Source organism: Phascolarctos cinereus, unplaced genomic scaffold, assembly GCF_003287225.1.
Source record: "Phascolarctos cinereus isolate Bilbo 61053 unplaced genomic scaffold, phaCin_HiC Scaffold_5;HRSCAF=322, whole genome shotgun sequence".
Lineage (NCBI taxonomy): Eukaryota > Metazoa > Chordata > Mammalia > Diprotodontia > Phascolarctidae > Phascolarctos > Phascolarctos cinereus.
Window position 1 is genome coordinate 343,575,225 of NW_027555958.1, and position 26,464 is coordinate 343,601,688.

General features: G+C 36.4%; 1 protein-coding gene across 1 annotated transcript in view; it reads left to right on the plus strand.

Annotated features, from left to right (window-relative positions):
• FMN2 (formin 2) overlaps positions 1-26,464 on the plus strand; it is a 464,655-nt gene that overhangs the window by 28,791 nt on the left and 409,400 nt on the right. The window lies entirely within an intron of this gene.

Here is a 26,464-nt window from a genome sequence, read left to right on the forward strand (position 1 = left end):
TTGACCCTGTCTCTCCTCAGAAGTGTTTGCTTCTGATTACCTCTTTCCCAATCTGCCCTCCTCTCTATCATTCCCTTGCTCTCCTGTCCCCTTCTCCCCTATTTTCCTATAGGGTAAGACAGATTTCCATACTTAATTGAGTGTGTGTATGTTATTCCCTCCTTAAGCCAAATCCTATGAGAATAAGATTCACTCATTCCCTCTCACCTTCCCCTGTTTCCCCTCCACTGTAAGAACCTTTTCTCTTCTGTTTTTTTTGTGAGATAATTTACTCCTTTCTACCTCTCCCTTTCTCCTTCTCCCAGTGTAATCCTCTCTCACCCCTTAGTTTTTTCTCCAGATATGACGCCTTCATCTTCAACTCAACCTGTGCCCGCCCTCCCTTTATCTATCTATCTATCTATCTATCTATCTATCTATCTATCTATCTATCTATCTACATACATATAATTTTCCCTTCAACTACCCTAATACTGACAAAGGCCTCAGGAGCTATAAATATAATCTTTCCATGCAGGAATGTAAACAGTTCAACTTTAATAAGTCTCTTATGATTTCTCTTTCCTGTTTACTTCTTCATGTTCCACTTGAGTCTTGTATTTGAAAGTCAAATTTCTATTCAGCTCTGGTCTTTATATCAAGAATGCTTAAAAGTCTTCTATTTCACTGAATAACCATTTTTTACCCTGAAGGATTACACTCAGTTTTGCTGGGTAGGTGATTCTTGGTTGTAATCCTATCTCCTTTGCTCTCTGGAATATTATATATTCCATACCCTGTGGTCCCTTAATGTAGAAGCTGCTAAATCACATGTTATCCTGATTGTGATTCCACAATACTTGAATTTTTTCTTTTTGGCTGCTTGTAATATTTTCTCCTTGACCTGGGATCTGTGGAATTTGGCTACAATATTCCTAGGAGTTTTCCTTTGGGGATCTCTTTCAGGAGGAGATCGGTGGATTCTTTCAATTTCTATTTTGCCCTCTGGTTCTAAAATATCGGGGCAGTTTTCCTTGATAATTTCTTGAAAGATGATGCCTAGGCTCTTTCTTTGATCATGACTTTCAGGTAGTCCAATAATTTTTAAATTCTCTCTCCTGGATCTATTTTCCAGGTCAGTTGCTTTTCCAGTGAGATATTTCACATTGTTTTCTAATTTTTCATTCTTTTGGATTTGTTTTATAGTGTCTTGATTTCTCATAAAGTCACTAGTTTCCAATTGCTCTATTCTAATTTTTAAGGAAGTATTTTCTTCAGTAAGCTTTTGGACTTCCTTTTCCATTTGGCCAATTTTTCTTTTTAGGGCATTTTTCTCCTCATTGGCTTTTTGGACCTCTTTTGCCATTTGGGTTAGGCCATTTTTTAAGGTGTTATTTTCTTCAGTATTTTTTTGGGGTCTTCTTTAGCAAGCTGTTGACTTGGTTTTCATGACTTTCTTGCATCACTCGCATTTCTCTTCCCAGTTTTTCCTCTACTTCTCTTACTTGCTTCTCAAAATCCTTTTTGAGCTCTTCCAAGGCCTGGAACTGATTCATATTTTTCTTGGAGGCTTTGGATTTAGGAACTTTGACTTTGTTGTCTTCTTCTGGTTGTTTGTTTTGATCTTCTTTGTTACCAAATAAAGATTTTATGGTCTGACACTTCTTGTGAGGTTTGCTCATGATCCCAGCCAATTACTTGAATTATAAGCTCTTTACTAAGGTAGAGGTCTGTTTCCAGTGTGGAGAATGTACTGACCCAAGCTTTGTGGGTTTGTACAGCTGTTTGTGACCACAAGCACTTTTTTCTGTCTTGGAACTGTAAGGAGGATTTCCTCTCTCCGGCCACTACAAGCTCTACTACGCCAGGCCAGTGCTCCTCCTCACCCCAGGACCGCCCCTCAAAACTGTGACCCAGATCCAAGCATAGGCAAACCAAGAGATTCCTGCCTTAGCACTGGCAAAGAGATCCCTGCAATCCCCCTCTGATCAGCCATGCGATTCCCCTTCAGATTGTGGGCCGGAAGCTCAGGAGGCAGTTGCCGCCCCAGGGCTGAGCTTGGGTACTGGGACTGAGCTTCTCACCATAGAAACAGACTTTTCTAACTGACCTTCTAAGTTGTCTTTGGGTTTAGAGGTCTGGAAACCACCATAGCTGCCTGAGATTCAGTCCTCTGAGGCCTGCTCCAGGTTCACTGTGGCCTGTGAGCTGATGCCAAAATGAACTCCTCTTCCAGCCCAAGCGCAATATACCTTTCTGATCAACCATTCAGGTTTTCTTGGGCTGGAAATTTGTTTCACTCTGTCTTTTTGGGAATTCTGCAGCTTTAGAAGTTGTTTAGAGCCATTTTTTATAGGTATTTGGAGGGGTTTGGAGGAGAGCTCAAGCAAGTCACTGCTTTCACTCTGCCATCTTGGCTGCACCCCGATAACATTCCTTTTCAAAGGAACATAAAGGGGAAACTGAGCCAGGAGGATCCCATCTTAGACTGAGGCTAAAAATGTCCTCTCAGCTTTTCCCAGTGCTGATTTCCCACCAGTATCACGTTCTCTGAGTAGCTCGTGGCATTTCTCTCAGATGGTGGATTATTGATTATGGATGAATTATGATCCATCAGACAACTCAAAATAAAATCCTATGAGCTTTTACCTCACACAGCAAGTTTCACTAATCACAGCTTAGGAAAAACTTTTCCAGGATTTGCATCTCAAACTTAAATTTGTCCTGGTGTAAAAAGGCAATTGTTAGAGATTATTTCTATATACTCACAAATTCTCAGCAAGACAAAACCCAAAGAAGATTTTTGGCAAGTTTACACATTAAAACAATAACCAACAGTAGCCAAATTATTTAGCGGTAACCAAATTATGAAAAGTTGCTTGACATAAGTCACAGAAAAAGTTCACCAATGTGAAACAAACCCATTAGTGATCAGGTGACTTCAATTTTGTTAAATGAATTTCCAGATTACTTTACACAGAGAATCAACATCTCATTAACAGCTAAAACTACAACTACAACAGTTAAAACTACAACAGCATGCTTACCTGAGTTTGGAGGCTAGCTTTTTTACCTTGAACAGGATGTGTTGAACTTGGTTGATGATTCCAGACAAAGGTTGCCCCAGGGCCCAAGGCCATTGCCAGTGGGGCCCAACTGTAGCTGCTGCCCATCCTCCCTCCTTCGTTTCCCCAGGTGGAGGAGGGCGAAACCAAATTGAGAGGGAAGAGGGAAACTCTCTTCTCCTGTGAGAGGGGTTAACAAATACCCTCTTGATTCAAAGGAAGGGAGTGACCAGGTTTTACAGAGGTGTTTCAAAACTTCTTAACAATCAATCACAAAACCTCTAGAATCTGCCAAGTTATTATTAGCTGTTCTAACTTTTCCCTGTAACCTCCATGAAGGAGGATTCAGGAATGTAGAGGGAAGGGAGTAAGTAAGCCTTAGGGAACCAAAAAGCAACTGCAGTTTTCCCCAATTCTCTAGCACCAAGAGAGCTGACAGAATTGGAGGTACACTTCTGGATAGGGCATCTGTCCTTGTCCCCTATGCTGCAGAAGGTGTACCCAGGTCTGTGGCCCCTAACTGACCCAGTGGACCAAGAGCCTGAGAGCCTTAGGCTGAGTGTGAGACAGCCTTGTAACTGTCTGCCCAAAAAGCACCTCCAAGCCTTGGTGCTTGGAGAGCGACCCCAACTTCAGAGCAAGAAAAAGGAGGGAGGATGCTTACATACCTTCTAGTCTTGGCTGGAGAAGCACATGGGGTTAGGCAGTCCCCTGTATGGGCCACCAAAATGTTGAGGTGTAGGGGTGCTGGGACCCCAAAATCACAACACGCAGGTCCTGCCTGAAAGAATTTGACCCACGCCGCCTTTCAGCCAAAGACAAGGTTTATTGAAGAGCGGCCATATTAGCCAGACTCTTAAGGAATCTGAGCATCTGTGAGCTATTGGCTAGATTGTTAAAATCTGAGCAGTGGCTAGATTTTAAGAATCTAAGCTGAATTATTTTTTTGAATGGTCAAGTCTGAACTTTAGGAAGATCACTTCAATAGTTGAGTGGAAGATGAACTGGAATTGGGAGAGACTTGAGGAAGGACGACTTGAGGAAGGCTATTGTTACCTTCATACTGGGAGGAGGGGCTTGGTTTTTGTACATTATTTTGTTGTTGATTCAGCCCTTTTTAAGGTTGTTGGATCTCATCACCTTGATTTTTTTTCTAGTTCTAGCCTCAAACACTTTAGAATTAGAAATTTTATGAATTTTCTTTCTTGTCAAATTAATTCCCGTTCATCTATAGCTGATTTTGTGTATCAGTGGTTATGCCCCTTTTGTTTTATCCTTCATTTTTCCTCACTGAGTTTGTTTAATTTCTAATGAAGTTTGTGAGATCCTTCTCGTCACATACAAAAACACGGAGTGGTAAAACAAGACAAAACAAAAACAAACAAACAAAGAATTACATCTCTTCCTCACAGAACCATCAAATATTCATGTTGGAAGGGATCTTTGAGGTCATATGTTCTTAAATGCCCATTCCATATAGAAATCTTATTTAATAGCCAATAGATTCTGAAAAGTTTCCAGATACCAGGAATTCACTACTGTCCAAGTCAGCCAGTTTCATTTTTGGACAGCTCTACTCTTTGGAAGTTCATGTTCTATTAAACATAAATTTACTTCTCTATAACTTCCCAGCCATTCCAGAGATGGCTTTTAAGATATATCTTAAATATGATTCTAGGTCACAAGAACATAGTGATGGAGGACCAAGGCAAAGAGGGATATTAGGCCAGAGGTGATGTAATGAGCAAGTAAAAGACAATGTGACTGCTAACATGTTTTCATCTCTTAGAAGATATGGCATTTTTATTCATGCCTTAGAGCAAGCTGGCAAACTAAAACCCATGGGCCAAATATAAAAACCATCTTAGGTATACAAAACCAAGAAGCTGGGTTTATTTTGTCCTTAGATTGAAGTTTGCCAACTACTATTCTTGAAGAATAGTACTTGCAATTTAAGAATCTTGGATTGTGGGCAATTTTCAAAAGAACTCCATCTCCACAGCAATGCTACTACTCTTCCTTTAGAAAGAGAAAGTGACCAAATCAATGAAGCTTTTGTGGAAAGCAGCAGAACACAGTGTATTTTAATTCTAATAGAACAGAACCTTTTCCCTGGGTTGCCTTTCAAATCTGGATTCTTTGGTTAAAAATCATATTGAGGGCAATACTCAGACAAACAGCAGAAAGAGTTAAAGAAAAAGGGAAGGATTTAGATTCAATTGCAGGAATAGTAGGAAAAAATCTAGTTTAATAATGGAAAAAGTTAATATAATAGGCATTTAATTCTCGATTCTTTTCAGATACTTTATTGACTCAGTCAAATACTGATTGAACTAGATTCTCCTAGTGCCAGTGTTTCTTACTAATTGTCACATGATTTTACTCTGAAGACTTCTGGCATTTAGGTATTCTACTTAAATTGCATTATCTTGCACTGTCTTACACTTTTTTGGGGGTGTGGTATTTTTGCATTCTGAGTACCCATTTTTTAAAAACTAAATTATTTTAATTTCATGAAATTTTTTTTTTAAAATGCCAGAACAAAATCAATGCAAGTAGGATAACAAGGAAAGCTAGCTACTGGGGGAAAAAATAAAACCTTCACATCAAACACCTCAGGTATGAGTCTGTTATTCAAGATATATAGGAAACCAACATCAACATACAGAACTATTCCCAGTAGGATAAGTGGTCAAAGGACATACATAAATAGTTCTCAACTAAAGATTTGTAAAGCATTATAATCATGTGAATGGTTGCTCCAAATCACTAATAACGAGAAATGCAAGTCAAAACAATTTCAAGATTTTACCTCATATACAACAAATTGGCAAATATAACAAACTGATGCATATAGTCCAAAGTGTTTAAGAATATCAAATTAATAAACTGTTGATGGAGCTGTCCATTGGTGTAACCTCTTTGGAAAGCCATATGGAATAATGCTAACTAAGTGCCCTAAATATCCTTTGCTCCTTTGCTACAGAGGTCACCTTACCAGTGGATAACAGACCTCTAGAAGAAACAGTGTATGTCAGATATTCATAGAAACACTTTTTTTTTTACTAGCAAAGAACTCAAAACAAAGCTGATGCTGATAAATTGAAGGATGACTAAACAAAATATGGTATATTAATGTAATGGAATATTGCTAAACTATACGAAATTGTGAATATGCAGATTCAGAGAAGTATGGGAAAACAAATGAAATGATGCAGGGTGAAGTAAGCAAAACCAGGAAAATATTCTATACATTGAAGTAAATGTAAAGAATAGCAACCAAAAACAAAAAACCTGAATGAGTTGTAATTATTATTTTTGACGTGAGAGGCCTTTCATTTTCTTCTTCTCATTTAGTCATTTGATTTTGTTTTAAAATTTCTTGTTGTCTCCTGAAATCATTCATTCTGATCTGCTTTATCCTCATTTTCAAGGTGCCTTTTGCTTGGGTAAAATTTTGTACTTCTGCTCATTCTCTTTCCAAGGCTACCCTCTATAGCTCTTATTTTTTTTTCTGATTCTTTCCTCTAACACTCTCAATTCATTTGTAAAATCATTTTAACTCTTGAAAATAATCCTTCCTTTCTTTTAGGAATTCTATTTGAACATGGCCTAGGGCTGTGACTTTCTTTGGCTTTACTTTCGAATATTTTGGAATGATTCTCTATCCTGAGTGTATCTTGGGCCTCCCTGTCACTATAGTGGTTCTTTGTGGTGATTCTTTTTTGTTTGTTTGTTTGTTTGCTTGCTTGCTTGCTTACTTGCTCATTCTTCTATCCTTGCTGTCTGGTTTAGAACTTTGTATTAAAAATGGATTTGCACACTTCTGGTGGGAATATCTGGGCCACGCTTAGTCTTGTTTTGTGTTCTTCCGCTGTTTTCTTGAGTGTTTTATTAAGGACCTCAGAGGGGTGGCTCAGGCTGAAAACCTGCACTTACAGTGATATGAATCCAGGATAAAGTCTTCCAGATGCCATCTTGCTCTGAGTTTTGTAAGCTCTCGATGTGGGTTTGGATCTGAGCAACATAACCAGTGGCTTGCCATTGTTTGGAATTCCCAACACCACCATAATCTAACTCAAAGACTCTGCAGGTTCATAATGTTTCCTCTTGAATTGAGTTCCTTGCCCTGGTTATTCCACTTGAAGCTTCAGACCAGCATGGAGGCTGGATCTGAGACACGACTTCAGTCCCAAAGTCAGTCACACCGCTGCTGCTTGTTTCTATTCCTACTCCTTGCTCATTACACAGCCTCTGGCCTGAGATCACTCTTTGTCTTAGTCTTCTATTCCTAGACACAGGATGGTCTGTGCCTTCTAAGTCCACATTGGTTCTGTGACCCAGCTCTGGGTTATTAGTGACAGAGCTGCCAGTGGGCAGCTGCCCTAATTCTTACACAGGAGCAGGGACATATGTACTGTATCTGAGACCTCGTGTAGCCCTAGTGCATAGTTGTAGGTCCTAATTCAGTTCCTGCAATGAAAATCTTCTCATGCACCCCTTGCTAAACTCTATCCCACAAAACTCTCTGTCTCTCTTCCTATGTTGACATAGACTGGAAAGACGAGTCAGTATTATATTTTCTTGGATTTCCAGATAAGGACTGGACCTGGTACATTTTCTAGGCCTTTGTGAAGTAGTTGTGAGGAGAAGCTGGGCTATGTTGCTTCCTCTTCTTTCACAATCTTGGTTGGTCTCTAAGTATTTATTTTAAAATAACCCAAAATACCATACTTATATTTCTTTTCCTATCACTCATATTGCTCGCTGTATCCTTCCCCCTCTTCTTTTTGAGAGAGCCATCCCTTAATATAAAGTATGAAAAATGGAAGAAATAAGAAAGTTAAAATCTTAACAATATAAGTAGTCAGCCAATAAACATTAAGCACCTACTATGTGCCAAGCACTATGCTAAGCACTGGGGATACAGATATGAAAAAGTCCCTACCCTCAAGGAGCTTACAATTTAATGGAGGAAAACACACAAAAAGAAGGTGAAAAACCCAGTGGTGGGGGGAACTTTCAGTTTGTATTATTATGTGGAGGTTGTTATTTCCATTTCCCATGTTGCAATCATTGTATATTTGGTTTTCTTCTTTATACTTCATTTTGCATTAGTTCATGTGTTTCTATACTTCTCCGTATTTGTCATATTCACAATTTCTTAGTAACACAGTAACATATTCCGTTGAATTCATGTAACACAATGCCCAGTTAATGGGCATCTACTTTATTACCAATTCTTTTGCTAGCACAAAAGTTACTGCTATAAATATTTTGGTGTATATGGAGCATTTCTTTTAGCCATTCTCCTCTTTGGAATCTCTGAGTCATAGGACATGGATATTTTAGTCTCCATGTTCATTTTTGTGATCTGTGTTGTGTATTAACATATATGTGATAAAAATACTGAAAAGTAGAGAATATTTCTTCTATTTTGCTTGGGATTTCCTATAGCACTTGGTATAGATGCTTGCATATATTTACAATAATAGATTATTTTAGCTGGAAAGAATCTCAGAGATTTTCAGGTCCAAACTCTACCTGAAACATGAGCACCATATGTAATATCCCCAACAATTTGATCTATCAACATTTGTGTTAATATCTCTATTAGTGGGGGAATTCACTATCACACTTCCAGAATTTACTAGTTGTAGTATCTTGGGCAAAGTATCTAATCACTGCCTGCCTAGGACAACTTCCCAAAACTTATTTGTAAAAGGAGCGGGTTGGCCTAGGTGACCTTTGAGATCCCTTTTATATCCAGACTATTGATTCTGTCTTAAGGGAGTCCTCCACATTAGCAAATAATTCTAAGAATCAGGAGGAGCTTTCTTATATTGAGCTAAAATACATCTCACCATAACTTTTTTTTTTTACTTCTCCCCTTTTGAGACCAAGTAAAACATGTCTAGTTTCTCCACATGAAAATCCTTCTACTCTTAGATAGTAATCATATACTTTCTAAGATTGTTCTTCCCTTGGCTAAATATAGTAGTAGTAGCAGCAGCAATAGTTGAAGTAGTGGTAGTAGTAGTAAAATAATAATAAATAATAGCAATAGCATTTATATAGTGCCATAAAGTTTACAAAGCACTTTACAAATATCTCATTTCACCCTCATGAGAACGCTATATGTGCTATTATTGTCACCATTTTGCATGGATAATAAAATGAGGCAACTGAAGCACTAAAACGTTAAGTGACTTGCCCTGGATCACACAGCTAATAAGTATCTGAATCCGGATTTAAATTCAGGCTTTCTTGACTCCAAGTCCTTCACGGTACCATCTAACTGCTTTCCCCACTACCTTCAACTGATCAACATGAGGCATGGTTTTTAACTCCTAAAATCATAAAATTTCACTGCTCTTATAACTTTCACTTGAATAGACTTGTTTCCAATGTCCTTTCTAGAATGGGTTGTTCAGAACTGAACACAGTACTTCATATATAGTAGAACAGATTAGAGCATATATTTTGAAACTAACATGTCCCAGGCTGAGTTCTGTGCTTTTCTTAATACTAATTGGGTCATTTTATTTCTGTATTTATTGCTTTCACAGTACAGTGTTAATTCACATTGACCTTATCATTCACTAAAGCCCCGAGGTCCTTTTCACATGACCTGTTTTCTAGTCACTATTTGCAATTGTTTTTATAGGATGTTGTATTTATCACTTTTAAATTTCATCTTATTGGAACTAGTGAATTACTCTAGCCTAGAGATCTTTTTGTATACAATTCTGTCATCATGTGGAAGATGGATTGAATTTATTTTGTTGACCCTAAATGGCAGAATTAGAAGCAATAGGAGGAATGTACAGGAAGAATTTTGTTCTTTGTAAATAAAATCATCTTAATAATAAGCTGTTTAGAAATGGAATAGCATTGGGGGAAGTAGAGGCACTGACTGTAGACACTTTCATAAGTAATTCAGCCATTAAGAGGAGAAGAGTTATAGGTCAATAGCTACTGGGGAGAATGTGGTCAAGTGAGGGTTTTTTCACAATGAGAAAGATATGTACTTAATTGTAGGCAAATAGCAGATTCATTTCCTCCACTCTTCATTTCTTTCCCCAACCATCACCTCTGCTTTGATCATAGTGTCTTACCTGCCAATCTTGACCCTTTATAGAAACAAATTAACTATAGAAACTATAGAAACAAATTCCACTCTTTTTTTCTCCTGTCCCTTTATCTTTTTACTAATCAGGGTTTACCAAACCCCAGCCCAGAATAACTTCCTCTATCTTCCAGCACTGTTCCTCTCCATGTGCTGCTAAACAGAGCCGGAGGAAATCATGAAGCAGGGCAGATTGGGCCCATTACAAATTTGTTACACAATATTTCACTTATGGTGATGACAAGGTCAAGAACACAACCATCTCTGTGTATAACTATGGTAGAATAGAGGAATAGAGTCTTGGTATCAGGAAGGACTTATTTCAAATATAACTCAGGTGCCTGCTAATTATAAGGGACCCTGGGCAAGTCATTCAGTTCACCTCGTTTCCTCATCTGTAAAATGGGGATAATAACAGCACCTATCTCCCAGAGTTGTTGTGAGGGTAAAATGAAATATTTGTAAAGTACTTTGCAAACTTTAAATATGATATAAATGCTATCTATAGTAATATAATATATTAGCTATAATATGACATTTATTATTATTATTATTATTATTATTATTATTATTATTATTATTATATTGTGAGATCTAAGGGATCTACTTCACAAAAGGTAGGTAAAGGTATAGGAGCCTAGTGAGGAGGCTAGGATGACTTACTTGTCAGTTTCTCTAGTTCACACCCTCCTATCTCATTTGAACTACCAACACAGCTTCTTAATTGGTATCTCTGTTTCCAGACCTTTACCCTTCTAATACATCATCCATCTAGCTGCCCAATTAATCTTTCAAAAGCACAGATCTGTGTCACTCCCTTGCTCAAACACTTCAGACATTCTCAGTTACCTATAGGATAAGACAGAAAATCCTAAACCTGGTATTTAAGGCCCTCTATAATCTATTCCCATTCGGTAAGATAGTATGAGAACACATAGATAGTCTCAAATTCAAGTCATCAGGCCCAGATGAAATATATCCTCAGGTCCTAGAAAAAAAAACACCCAAACTGGCAATTGTGATTCCTGAACCACTTTCAACAATACCTGAGAAATCACAGAAATAGAAAAGCTATCACAAGCCTGAAAAAGGAAATGTTCTGATTCTAAATTTATTTTTTTAAAGGAATGGAACAAAATCTTTAACCTATACGCCTGTGAGCTTCACTTGAATTTCTGCAGACTTCTAGAATATATCATTAAAGAAATGGTTGGCAAACATCTAAAAAGGGAAGTGGTCATCCCACTTCTCTATGGGTTTGACCCTTTCGCGCTAACAGGTCTAACTTGCCAGAGAAAGACCACCTCCACAGAAAGTTTGTATTCAAACCTTCTAAGGGCCCCAGGGGTAACCTTGTCAAGAGAAAATACACTCCCCCCAACTCACCACTATGGCAGTGAGCATCTATTTAATGTGTCATACAACCAGCCACTTAAAAGGTAACACATATTTACAATGCATGATATATATAGAACCAGCCACTCAATGCTGACGTTTTTAGATCTTAAACATAATCACTTACTTAACAATATGGAAAAAGACATTATAATGTGCTAATAATAATAATATATTAAATAAACAATAAAATTTATCCATATCTATATCTATCTATACATGTATGTGTGTAAAATAAGTCATATTCTCCCATTAGTGTACTCAATGGTTTAGTAAAAAGTGGGCACAAACTCTTTAGGAGCCTGGAATGGAAGAAAACTCATTGCTTAGGGAAATGCAACTGTATATTGCAAATTTCAATGTTACTGGTCCATTCAGGAATATCTGGAGGTAGTTATATGGCACAGTGGGTAGAGTGATGGGGTCAGGAAGACCTGAATTCAGATCCAGTCTCTCACTCATTAGACGTGTGGGCAAGTCACTTAACTTCTGTCTGCTTCAGTTTTCTCAAGTGTAAAACTTAAGATAATAACAGCTCCTAAGATATTAATAATACCTCTTTCAGGGTTATTGTTTCCTTCCCTTTCCATATTAAACCAGACAACTGCCAAACTTATCAAACTGGCTCTTGGACTATAAAGAGCAGCCACTTATTCCCTCACTTGGATGGTAAGCTATCTAATCAAAACAGAGCTCATACCAACACAACTCCTGTTGATTCTTTAATCACCTGGCAGGCATACTACAGCAATTTCAAATAACCCTTGCATTTTTTTTCAAGTCAGAGGTGGCAGCAAACTCTTGTGCATAGTTTTATATTTCTTCTCTAAGTAGATTAAAGGATAATAGCCAGTGGAATTACTTCTCTTCAATCACTCAGCTGAAGCATTCTCTTAACTGTTTGCTTCTCACTGTTACAGCTCAGAAAGATCAACCTTTTAGCTTCACTCCCACCCCACCACCTTTTCTCTCCTGAGGTTCCCATTCAATTGCTCCTGCTGCTGTTTCTGTAATAAATCTTGACCTTTCTCACTGTCTTCAATGGCTGAAATAAAAGCATCCTGACTCTCAGTGACTCACCTTTCACTTAAAAAGTCACCACTTTCCAAATTCATCATATCAAATTTATATTTTTTTCCAGTTATCCTTGTTTCCACATTTTTATATGGTCTCTCATTTTCTTAGTATTACCCTCTTTAGTCACAAATATGTATATGGAAATTAGGGGAATTATCCATTATACCTCAATTCTGAAGTTACCTTCCATCTTTTTGGTTCTCTTGAAACAACTTCTCACATTCATAGTTCTCTACTTTTAATAAATAAAAGATCTTTCTCTGCCTTTTTACAGCAATTGTTCTCACTAAAGGAGGCATCAATCCACATTGTTGACAAGTTGTTAGTCCTGAGATCATTTTCTCTCCAATTTTATCCAAATCCTAACTAAATACTAGGCTTCTTTTTTTTAGCGGCTTATATTAAAACAATTTTTTTCTACTCACATTATCAAAATATTCATCAAGAATAGCAGCAATACTTTACATTCTTTGACAATTAATATAAATCTCTTCATTTGCAGGGGGGAAAAATTCAAAACCTTTACATCACTATCTTTTCAGGAAATAAAAAGACTGAGTAGAATCAGCAAAGATGCTAATTGAAACAATTAATAACTTCAGAAAAGTTTCAGGTTATAAAGTAAATCCTTAAAAATCATCATTTCTATATTTTAACAAAACCCAAGAAGGGAAAATAGAAAGGGAAACTCCATTCCAAATAACTACAAAATGCAAAAAAAATATCTGGGGAACAACCTCCCAAAACACATAAAATACTTATAGATTCAATTATAAAATGTTCTTTAAAGAAATAAAGAACAAATTAAATATCTGTAGTAATATTCAATGCTCATGGCAAGGCCATGCCAATATTATTAAAAATTATAATACTAGCAAAATTAATTTAAACTTATAATGCTATGCCAATTAAATTGCCAAGGAAATACTTTATAAAACTTGACAAAATAATAACAAAATTCATTTGGAAAGAGAAAAAAGATCTAGAATATTAAGGGAAATGATGGAAAGAACTAAAGCAAAGGGAAATAGCACTTCCAGATTTCAGACTGTATTATAAAGCAGCAATCATCAAAACCATTTGGTACTGGTTAAAGAATAGAAAGATAGTTCAATGGAACAGACTTTAGAAAGGAGATTCAGAAACAACAAAATTCAGTAATGCAATATTTGATAAAGTGAAAAACATTAATTATCTGGGGAAAAAACTCCCAATTTGATTTTAAAAATGCTGGGAAATCTAGGAAGCAATCTGGAAGAAATCAAATTTAGTTCAACATCTTACACTCTACTCCACAATACACTCTAACTGGATCTGCAAACTTAAAATATTAAAGTTCATAGTACAAAAAAATGGAAGAGAAATGGATCATATACCTCACAAAGCTATGGTATGTGTAGCCAAACAAGAGAGAGTGGTAATTACAAAAGATAAAATAAATAAATTACTTGAAATTGAAAGCTTCTGCACATACATTATTGCATTTGGTTGCAATGGGAATGTGATTGAATAGGGAAAAAATATTTGTATTGAATTTCTCTAATACTGGTTTAATATCCAAAATATAGATAGACATATGACATATAGCCTTTCCCTGATAGATGATCAAAGGATATGAACAAATAGTTTTAAGAAAACCTTCAAAATATTTTCAACCTTGTGAAAAAATACCCCAAATCACTAGTAATAAGAGAAATAAAAACCAAAACAACCCTGAGATTTTACTTCATATGCTCCAAATTGGCAAAAATTATTAAAAAATTGTTAATATTGGAGGCATTGTGATAAAATAGAGATGCTAAGACCTTGTTGATGAAGCTCTGAAAAGGTATGATTGTTTTGGAAAGCAATGTGGAATTATGCAAATAAAGTGACTAAAATGTATTTACTCTTTGAACCAGAGACTCTTTTCTTGGGTTTATTTCTCAAGGAGGCCATCACTAAGAAAAAAGTCCCCACATGTTCCAAAACATTTATAACAGCACTTTTTGTGATAGCTAAGAATTGTAAACAATGTAGAACCGCATCAGTTGGGGGCTAAACAAATTGTGGTATATAAATGCAATGGAATGCTGTTGTTGTTTGGTCATATTAGTCATTTCCAACTCTTCATGATCCCATTTAGGATTTTCTTGGCAAAGATACTGGAGTGGTTTGCCATTTCCTTCTCCAGCTCATTTTACAGATGAAGAAACTGAGGCAAGAGTTAAGTGACTTTCCCAGAGTCATAGAGCTAGTAAATGCCTGAGGCCAGATTTGATATCAGGTCCTTCTGACTCCAGGGTTGACACTCTATCCATTGCATCACCTAGCTGCCCCTCAAAGGAATATTACTGTGCCATAAAAATGATATGTGATGAATACAGATAATTATGGAAAGACCTATATGAACTGATGCAGAGTGAAGTAAGCAGAGCCAAGAAAAGAACATATGAAATGATTACAACAATGTAAATGGAAAGAACAATAATATAACAAAAATCAAAAGTAAATATAACAAACTTAAAAAGATCAAACAGGAATTAAATGAAAAAATATGAAAAGACACCCCTAATTTAATCATTCATGGAGGTGGAAAGCCTTGGTGTTATGTTTCCACATGCTTTCAGACTTTTTAATATATTGATCAGTTGTGCTGATTTTTTTTCTTTCTAAGAAAAATATTAGTCATATGGGTTGGCTCTCTAGGAGAAGTAGAAGGAAGAATGTGTGGGATAACTGGAGATGTAAGAAAGGCAAAATATCAACAATTTTCTTTTAAAGAGACAATGTGGCTTATACATAGACTCTATATTGTTCAAATTTTCAGGTGACTCAAAGCTAGGCAGGTTAATTCACATTGATGATGTCAAAGTCAGGATCTAAAACATCTAGAATCTCTCCTTTGAAAGAGTTTTGGAATGAAATGAACATGATGCAATTCAATAGGGATGAATTGTGCTTGGTTACACAACAGTCAACATCACAAGTCTAAGATGAGGAGGCTTGGATAGATGACAGTTGTTTTGAAAAAAATCTTAGAGCTTTGGTGGATTGCAAGTTCAGTATGAGTCAGCAAAAGCATTTAAAGGGGAATAACTTCATGCAATAGGGAGGTGAAAGTCCTATAGTACTCTGCCTCACTGGATTACTGAATTCAGTTGTGGACATCATATATTAAAGACACTGATAAGATGGAAAATGTCCAGGAGAGGGCAACCAGATGGTCAAAGGCCTTGAGTCCATGTCATATGAGCACTGCTTAAAGGAACTGGGCAGGTTTAGCCTTGGTAATTAAAGGCACAAAGGGACATGATAGCCACCTTTGAGTATTCAAAGAGGTGTCATGTGTAGGAGGGATTACATCTTTTTCTTGCCACCATATGGTAGAAGCCAGAGAAATGGAATTTTCTGAGAGACTAATTTAGACTTGATGTAAAGAAAAAAATTCTAACAATTAAAGATGTCCCAAAGTGAAATTAAAACCAATAGGAGGAACCATCAGAAAGAGGAAACAAAACTCAACAGAAGAGAAAATCCTTTTTTCCCGTTTATGCTTTTCTTTCTCCTTTCTCCTTTCCCCCCCTCACTAGTGTTTTGCTTTTGACCACCACCTTCTTCAGTCTCTCTTCCATTCTATTATCCCTTTCCCTTTTCTTCCCCTTTGCCCTTACTGCTTCTTGCCTCCCTTTAATCCCCCCTCCCTTTTCTTTCCCCTTTTCCCTCCTACTGCCTATAGGGCAAGTTAGATTTCTATACCTCACTGATTATGTTATTCTCTTCTTGAGCCAAATCTGATGAAAGTAAGGTTCAAACAATGCTCACCCCCTCCCTTCTTTCCCTCTGCTGTAATAGGATTTTCTGTCTTTTCTTGTAATGTAATTTACCCTTGTCTGCCTCCTCCTTTCTCAGTACATTTTCTAAGATCAGACTAATCCACTTACTTGGATCCATTTAACCCACTTGATTAGATTTTTTTTTATCATTACATCAAAGTCAACTAATATCCATCCCCTTTATGTATACTCCTTTAACATGGTGTAATAACAATACAGTTCTCAAGAGTTGCAAGTGTCATCTTCCCTTGTAGGGATGTAAACAGTCCCCCTTATTAACAACATTTGTATCTTTCTGTCCATTTACCTTTTTATGTCTTTCTTGAATCTTGTACTTGAAGATCAAATTTTTTGTTGAGCTCTGGTCTTTTTATCAGGAAGGTTTGGAAGTCCCTATTTGTTGAATATCCATCTCCTCCCTTGAAAAATCATGCTCATTTTTGCTGGGTAGTTGATCCTTGGCTGCAATCCAAGCTCCTTTGCCTTATGGAATATCATGTTCCATGCCCTGCGGTCTTTTAATGTAGAAGCTGCAAGGTCCTGTGTAATCCTGACTGTGGTTCCATGATATTTAAATTGTTTCTTTCTGGCTGCTTACAGCACCTTCTCTTTCATCTGGTAATTTTGGAATTTTGCTATTTATTCCTTGGCTTGTCAATTTGGGATCTCTTTCAGGTGGTGTGTGGATTCTTTCTATGGTTATTTTCCTTCTGGTTCTAGGACTTCAGGCAGTTTTCCTTTATGATTTCCTGAAAGATACTGTCCAGGCTCTTTTTTTCATCATGATTTTCAGGTAGTCCAATAATTTTTAAATTGTCTCTCCTGAATCGATTTTCCAGGTTGGTTGTTTTACCAGTGAGGTATTTTATGTTTTCATCTATTTTTTCATTTTTTTGTTTCTGTTTGACTGATTCTTGCTCTCTCATAGAGTCATTAGTTTCCATTTGTCCAATTCTAGTTTTTAACAGATTGTTTTCTTCTGTTAGTTTTTGTACTTCCTTCTTCAATTGGCCAATTGTTTTTTAGGGACTTGTTTTCTTCAGTGTACTTTTTTTCCAATTGGCCAATTTTTTTTTAAGGACTCTTCTACCTCTCTCATTAGACTTTTAAAATCCTTCTTGAGCTCTTCTAAGAAGGCTTTTTGGGCTTCAGACCAGTTCATATTCCCTTTGATGTTGCAGATGTGGGTTTGTTGACAATGTTGTCCTCTTCAGAATTTCTGTCTTGATCTTCACTCTTCTCATATTATGAATCTATGGTACATTTCTTATTACTCATGGTTTCTTTATTCCCTGGCCTTTAAAGAGATTGGGCTCTCCTGCTGGGGAACAGAGGGCACTGACCCAAGCTTCTTGTATTGGGAACCTAGGTCTTGGTCACTGGCTTTGTGTGCTGGGGCCTCTTATGTTGGCAATTGAAGGCTATAGGTTTGGCAGCTTACCTCGTGTTTGCCTGGAATAAGCAAAGCTGGAACTTTCAGGCAATTCTAAATTGCCTGCTTTTCCTTTCCTTTAGCTTTCTTCAGCTCCTTTTAGATGGGTGCTGCAGGGTGTTTATCTGCCTGGGGCCCCTTGCAATGCTGCCTCCCTCATTTCTGCTAATGCACTGGGAGATTCCTTTGTGGTAGAGTGCCAAGGCACCTGATGGCTTTCTGAGCTGGTTCCCACTAGTTCCCCCACCCTCACTGAGGCACTGGGAAGTCTAGGTGTTGGTGTTTGCCTGCTCTACCCCCTGGGCTTCAGGATCTCCTCCTGGTTGACATTGGAGGCTGTAGGGTTCTGACAGCTTACCTGGTGGTGGGTTGGAATCAGCAAGGCTGAGACTTTAGGAAGACTCTAGGTTGCTTTCTTCAGCTCCTTTCAGATGAATGCTGCAGGGTGCTTAACTGCCTGGGGCCCTTTGTAGCGCTGCCTCCCTTATTTTTGCTGAGGCACTGGGAGACCCATTTGCTGGGCTACTGCACTGCTGTTCCCCATCTTTCTTCTATTTCAGCTATTCCAAGGTGTTTTTTTTTCTGGGGTGATATTTTCTGGTTTTCAGAGGTTGATAGAGGAGGGTGAGAGCAACTAACTTTTTACTCCGCCATCTTGACTCCCAGAAGCAGAAGTCCTTTTTGTTTATCTTGAATCAAAACATGCCATTACTTTGGGTAGGAGAGTAGTTTTGGATTTTTTTTCTGATATTAAATCTCTTACAAAGCACTGCGCTCTAGAAATATTCTCTGCCCCCAAGGAGCTCACACTCTAATGGTCATGCAAAGAACTGTGTGCAAACAAGATATATACATTTGTGTGGTGTGTGTGTGTGTGTGTATGTGTGTATGAGTGTATGATAAACAAGGGGGTTTAGGCACTAGCATTGTGGGGGATCAGTAAAAACTTCTTACTGCTTTATTATACTTAAAACTATGAACACTTTATACTCTTCCTAGTTACAAAAATGTTAATATTCTAATCATATTTATTGGGATATATTTTCTCTCCCTACAAGAAAACAACCTCATTTAGGTGCTTTTATTCTTTATAATTTGTATAATAAATGTTTACTTAATGAATGAATACCTATAAAGGAAAAGGGGCAGATAGGTGGTACAGTGGATAGATGTTCTGGGCCTGGAGTAGGGAAGACTCACCTCTCTGAGTTCAAATTTGGCCTCAGATACTTACTAGCTGTGTGACCCTTGGCAAGTCACTTAACTCTGTTTGCTTCAGTTTCCTCATCTGTAAAATGAACTAGGGAAACAACATAGCAAACCACTCCAGTATCTTTGCCAAGAAAACCCCAAATGAGGACACAAAGAGTTGGACATGATTAAAAAATGACTGAAAAAGGGAAAAGACAATATTGATCAATTCATTTAAATCACTCACTTGATAATCACTTATTAAGCACCTACTTTTTGTCAGGTGTATAGCAATTGAGAATATAAATGTGAAAAGAAAAAGAAAAAAAATCCCTATTCTCAAGAACTTTACATTCTGTTTGGTGAGACAGCATGTCCATTTGAGTACATTCAGAATGAGCATAAAATACAGTACAGTACAGGGAGGAAGGGCATGATCAATGAATATTAGTATTTAGCATATACTTAGTAAAAGCAATTGCCTTTATGACTGTACTTGGAAGTGTGATAAACATCTTCATTTCTCCATGGAGGTGTACTAATCACATCATCCTTTCATGTGTGGATCACAGTTAACTGTACCTATGCCAACCAATGACTTCTTAGAAATGCAAATCTATGGGAGTAATACTTTCATATAGGGTTGAAAGCTGATACACAGAAACCTAGGATCACTTTGTTATCAGCATTTATTTAGTTCCCGTTTTATGTGTAGTGCTGTGGGGTGTTACTAAGCAAGTTGAACAACCTGACACTCCTGGAATTTACAGAATTTACATTGGAAGGACTGCAGAAATACTAATTAAGATATATGAGTACACAAGGCAGTCATGTTTGACTATATGGATAGTTGATTTGAGCAGAATCAATTATCACTTCTGAGCTGATGATTCCCTAAATAGCTGTATAGGAAAAACAAAAACAACTTGCTTTTCTTCATTCTTTATACTCTCTTTGGGGTTTCATCTACACTTTCAGAGCCAACTATCACCTCTATGTTGAACCCAAAGGAGTAAGTAAACTCTCCAAGGGAGAGAGTACATATAGAGAGAAAAGATAAAGGTCAAAACCACAAGATTTTGCTTTTGATAAAGCTATTTAGTGCTGGATAAGAGCAGTGGGTGACATAGCTTTTTTGTATAAAATTATTTCAATGACATTGAGCCAATTGAGTCACAATCCATCTGTTCATTCAGTCATCAATCAATAATTATTAAGCACCAACTATAAGCCAGGCACTCTGCAAGGTGTGGGATAGTTAGAGACAAAAACAGAACAGTCTCTACCCTCTAGGAGGGTACATTCTTTTGGGATAGATGACATGTACTTATATACAAAACATATTTTGAAACAAATGTCATTCTGGGTTGTTATTTATTTGTTTATTTACTTTCTTATTTTAGTTTTCAACATTCATTTTCATGAGATTTTGAGTTCCAAAATTTTTTCTCCCTCCTTCTTCTCCCCCCTCCCCAAGATGGCATGCAATCTGATATAGGCTGTACATGTATAATCATATTAAGCATATTTCCTCATTGTTCATGTTATGAAAGAATGATCAGAACAAAAGGAGAAAACCACGAAAAAGAAAAATAAGGAGAAAATAGTATGCTTTAGTCTGCATTGACACCATAGTTTTTTGTTGTTGTTTTGTTTGTTTTGTTTGTTTGTTGATTGGTTGGTTGGTTGGTTTTGCTAGGTAATGGGGTTAAGTGACTTGCCCAGGGTCACACAGCTAATAAGTGTCAAGTGTCTGGATTTGACTCAGGTCCTCCTGACTCCAGGGCCAGTGCTCTATCCACTGCGCCATCTTGGTACCCCCATTGTTCTTTCTCTGCATATGGATAGCATATTCCATCTCGAGTCTTTTGGAATTGTCTTAGATCATTGCATTTCTTAGATCGTTGTGTTAGCTTGAGAAGAGCTAAATCTATCAGAGTTGGTCATTGTACAGTGTTGTTGTTACTGTGTACAATGTTCTCCTGGTTTTGCTCACTTCACTAAGCGTTAGTTTATGTAAATCATTCTAGGTTTTTCTGAAATCTGGCTGTTCATCATTTCTTATAGAACAATAGCATTCTATTACATTCACATAACACAACTTGTTTGGCCAATACCCAATTGATGGGCATCCCCTCAGTTTCCAATTCTTTGCCACCAGAAAAAGAGCTGCTACAAATATTTTTGTAAATGTAGGTCCTTTTCCCTTTTTTATGATCTCTTTGGGATACAGACCTAGTAATGGTATTGCTGGGTATGCACAGTTTTATAGCACCTTGGGCTATAAAAGTTTTGTTCTATAAAATTTGGATTCAGTGAAAACATTGTACTTCAGGATCTAGGAGGCCATATGTGGCCTCAAGGCTGCAGATTCCCCACCTTTGACCTAGACTCTGGAGTTATGATATCTGGTCTTGAGGATTTGAAAGATTCTGCTGAGACCAAGAATGGTCACTCTAACAGGAGCAATAAAACAGTAGTGGTTGTTACAGTCCAGTTTGAGAGGGTTCAGGAACACTTCCATATATTGCAATATATCTGAGATCTCATGGATGCAACCTTTCTTTTCATCCAGAGCTATATATAAGAATACTGGAGCTTTGCCTTAGGTCAACCAAATTCAGAGAGTGCTGATAATATTATCTTAGTAACAGATAGAACTGAATGTAGCACTTAATTTGCAAGAATACTTAGTAAAAAGAAAGCTATGAAATGCCAAGCCTTCTGGCTCACTTCCATCTCATCTGGAAGCATCCTAAAGTCCTTGTGTTCTGTCCCTCCCCTTAAGTGGATTTCCAGGGGTAATATAAACAATAGGTATGGCTCTACCAAAAAAATGTAAATTGTAACCCAGTGCTGCTTTCTAACCCTGTGTCTTCCAGTAAATCAACAGCTAGGGAAGACTTCTTCCATCTCATGATGTCATATGGATATCAATGAAGGATGCCAGTAGTCCATCTGCTATCACCCTCTCTGACAACATGACTAGCCAACCTTCTTTTCTGGGCAGAAATTTCTCTGATGATATCCAGGAGGTACTACAGCCAAAGGAACTCAAAGAGCCTTAGCATCTGGATCCTATTAGTACCTTATGGTGTTAGACAACTTCCTCATGTCTTATGATTATTGTCTCATTGTCACTAAATAGAGAGAACAGATTCATGTATTCATTCATCATTTTATTGAGCGGCTACAATGGATAAAGCACAAGTAGATTTTTATACCACCTTTAAGTGATACAAAGAAAAATAAGACGTAATTCCTGTGCCCATAAAAGTTTTAGTCTAATGGGGGCATGGAGAGACACGCACAACTGTAATAAATGGTATACTATAGAGTTCACAGTAGTGAAAGATTACCTCATGGAGGAGACAGAATTTGCTATAGGCTTTTTAAAAGGTTGTATAGACATCAAACAGTATATGATAAAGGATGGAATAAGGTACTCATAGCTATGGGAACTATGCCAGCAAAGGCATGGAAAATGGAAAATATAGGTGTTTGTTGGGAGAACAGCCTGTCCTCTTTGATTGAAATATAGGGAAATCAGACTTGAAAGGGAAAGAATTGTGGAATGTGAGTTAGAATACTATCTGATTCTAATCCATACCTGAGCAGAGGCCTTAGCTACAACATCCCTAATAAGCAATCAGCCATCTACTTAAGGTCTCTGTGTGTGTGTGTGTGTGTGTGTGTGTGTGTGTGTGTGTATTTCTTCTGATCTACCTGTTTAAGAACTCTATCAAAAAAGGAAATATGGTTAGTCTGGCATAATATCTATTTTTGTTCAAGAAAATTTTACTGTATCAATATCTTTTAGTTTTATGTAATTTTCAAATATATCTATATGCATTTAACTATTCTTTTTTAAAAGAGAATAAAAAGGAACTAATCACAAAACAGCTAAAACATCAACCAAATCTTGTATTCAATATTTTACATCTATAAGTTTGAACCAACATTTGACACCAGAGGTATTAAAACATTTGTTTGGAAACACACGTGACTTTAGTCCAAGCTGGATTAAAATGTAATTGGGAAATATTTAACAAAATAGATGAAAATACAATAAAACATAGGTAATAACCATTTTAAAACTAAGTAAATATGTGGCCTGCAGGAATCTTTATGTAGAGATCAGTGGACCTCATTTCTACTTGGGTTTAGCGTCACTGTCATATACCATATACTGCAATAAACTCAAAATATTTATATGACCAGAATAAAATGTCACACCATAAAAGGCAATTAAAAGAGAATGAGATTGGATACCTTCCATAGCTATGCTATGAAGGAACATTCTTAACCAAGCAAGAAATACAGGCAATAATAATAAAAGAAGAAATAGTTTCAATTGCATGAAATTGAAAAGATTTTGGATAAAGTCAATGCAACAAGTGTGAAGAAAATCTTTGTATCTACTACCTCTTATTGTCTTGTAGGAAGGGAGAAATTTTAATAGTTGGACATGGAGTGCATTCCAGACATAGGAAAGGATGTAAGTAGAAACACTTTGAGGGTTTTTAATAAAATGCTAGCAAGTAGATTACAGCAGTATGTCACAAAGCTCATACATACATTATAACCAGGTTGGATTTTTCCCAAAAATTCAGGGCTAGTTCAATATTAGGAAATCTATAGGCACAACTGATTATATCAATTAAAAACAACAAAAATAATATGATTACATGAATAGATGTTGAAAAAGCTTTTGACAAAATATAATGCCCGTTAACTACTAAAATACTACAAAGCACAGAAATAAATGGAATTTTTCTTAAAATCATAAATAGTATCTATTAAAAGCTAAAAACAAGCATTATCTCTAAAGATAAATTGGAACTAAACTACAAGCCTTTCCAATTCAATCAAGGATGAATTGAGGGTCCTTTATCACCATTATTATATGAGATAGTACTAAAAATGCTAGCCATTAGCAATAAGACAAAAATAAATTGAAGAAGTAAGAATAGGTAAAGGAAAAACAAAATGATCACTGTTTGCAGATGATATGATGGTATACTTAAAAAGCCCTAAAGAATCAACTAAAAAACCAGTTAAAACAATTAACAACTTTGGCAAAGTTACAAGACGTAAAATGAACCTACACATATCATCAGCATTTCTATATGTTATCAACAAAGTCTAGCAGAAGAGATAGAAAGAGAAATTCCTTTTAAAATACTGACAGACAGTAAATACTTGGGAGTCTACTTGCCAAACCTCACACAGGAATTGTATGAACACAATTATAAAATACTCTTCACACAAATAAAGACAGATCTAAACAACTGGGGAAATATTCAATGCTCATGGATGAGCAGAGCCAATATAATAAAAAATGACAATACCACTACTTTTGCACAAATAAAATGAATGCAGCCAATAATAGAATGAAAATAGGAAACTAGGGGATTTTTTACATTGTTTTTCTTGAGACAAGAGTTTTATTTCTCAATATAGAGGGAACTGAGATAAATTTATATATATATATATATATATATATATATATATATATATGTATATGTATATAAAAATAAGGCCTTTCCCCATCGATAAATGGTCAAAGCTATAAAAAGGCAATTTTCAAAAGAAGAAATACAGGCTGTCACTAGTCACATGAAAAAAATGTTCTAAATCACCATTGATTAAAGAAATACAAATTAGAATAACTCTAATGTAATACCTCACACCCATTGGATTGGCTAATGTGATAGAAAAGGAAAAATTATAAATGCTGGTGAGAATGTTTAAAAATAGATACACTAATGTGCTGTTGGTAGAGCTGTGAACTGGTCCTGTCACTAGTGAGAACAATTTGGAACTATGCCCAAAGGGCTCTAAATCTATGACCCAGAAATACCACTACTAGGTCTCTATAGCCCCAAAAGATTAAAAAGGTGGTGGTAATGGTGCTCATATGTACAAAAATATTTATAGTAGCTCTTTTTGTAGTGGAAACTGAAGGTGTACTCATCAAGTGGGGAATGGCTGAACAAATTGTGGTACATAATTGTGATGAAATACTTTTGTGCTTTTGGTGTGATGAAGGTGATGTTTTCAGAAAAAAACTTAGAAAGACTTAGATGAACTGATGCCAAGTGAAATGAGCAGAACTTTGTACACAATAACAATATTTTAATGATAATCAACTATGAAAGACTTAGCTACTCTGATCAAGACAATAATCTAAGACAGTTCCAAAAGACTCATGATAAAAAAAAAATGCTGTCTACTTCTAGAGAAAGAACTAATCTCTCTGAGTGAAGATTGAAACATTTTTTCTTTATTTATTCTTCTTGCTTTCCTTGCCCTGCATAATGTGTCTAATGTGGAAATGTTTTTTATGACTTCATATGCATAACGGATATTGCATTTCTTTCTTTCTCAATAGATGGGGGAGGGAAGAAAGGAAAGAAAACAATTTGAAACTGAAAATAAAAATCAAAAAGTAAAATAAGAAAAAGTAAAACAAGAAAAAGAAAAAATAAAAAGAAACACAGAAGAGAACGAGAATGGAAGTGAATTATTTGTAGTTAAGTCTGATGGAATATAGAGCATGGGAAGGGAAGCAGTGTAATAAAGGTCTAGAAAGGGAGATTGGTGATGACTTGAATGACAAGATAATAAGGACATTATACTTCACTTAACAATATGGAACCATTACAGTTTTTTGAGCAGTGGAGTAACAGTTATCAATGTGAAGAATGTGTAAGAGAAAGTGCTGTAGAAAAGTAAAAGGCAAGTATGAAGAGTGTTCAATATTTAGTAAATATATTTTGTGGGTATATAATCAATGTTAATGAAAATTAATTTAACAGTATAAATTGCATTCAATTTCACACAGAGAACCCTAAACATTCCTCTCTATATATCTTTCTGAAACTTTTTCTTCCCACTCTTCAACATCTCTGGATAATTTTCTATGACAGTTGGCCTGATGTATTTACTTCTTTATTTTCCATCATTTATGGTCTCTTCATAATAATAGGTTGTGACCTTAGCTTCCTAACTACTTTTTAATGAGCTCAGGGTTTCCATAATACAGATACAATTCTTACACAATTAACACAATCTCCTGTATAACCTATTCTACCCAGGATCAATAAGCCTAGATGAGTTTTCTGGAAAAAAAAAAGTTTCCTTTTAAAACTGATTGAGAGCTCAGAGTATGGTAGAATGGGGAACAGAGTTGGATTTGGAATTAGAGGGGTTGGATTGAATTGTGGCTCTGCAGTTCACTACCTGGGACAACTCACTTAATGTCTTTGAGCTTGAGTTTCCTCTTCTGTCAAATGAAAGGGTTGGACTAAATGACCCATTAGGTCCCTTCCAGTTCTAAATCCATGAGTCTATGATTAATGCATTGAAGGAGTAGTGA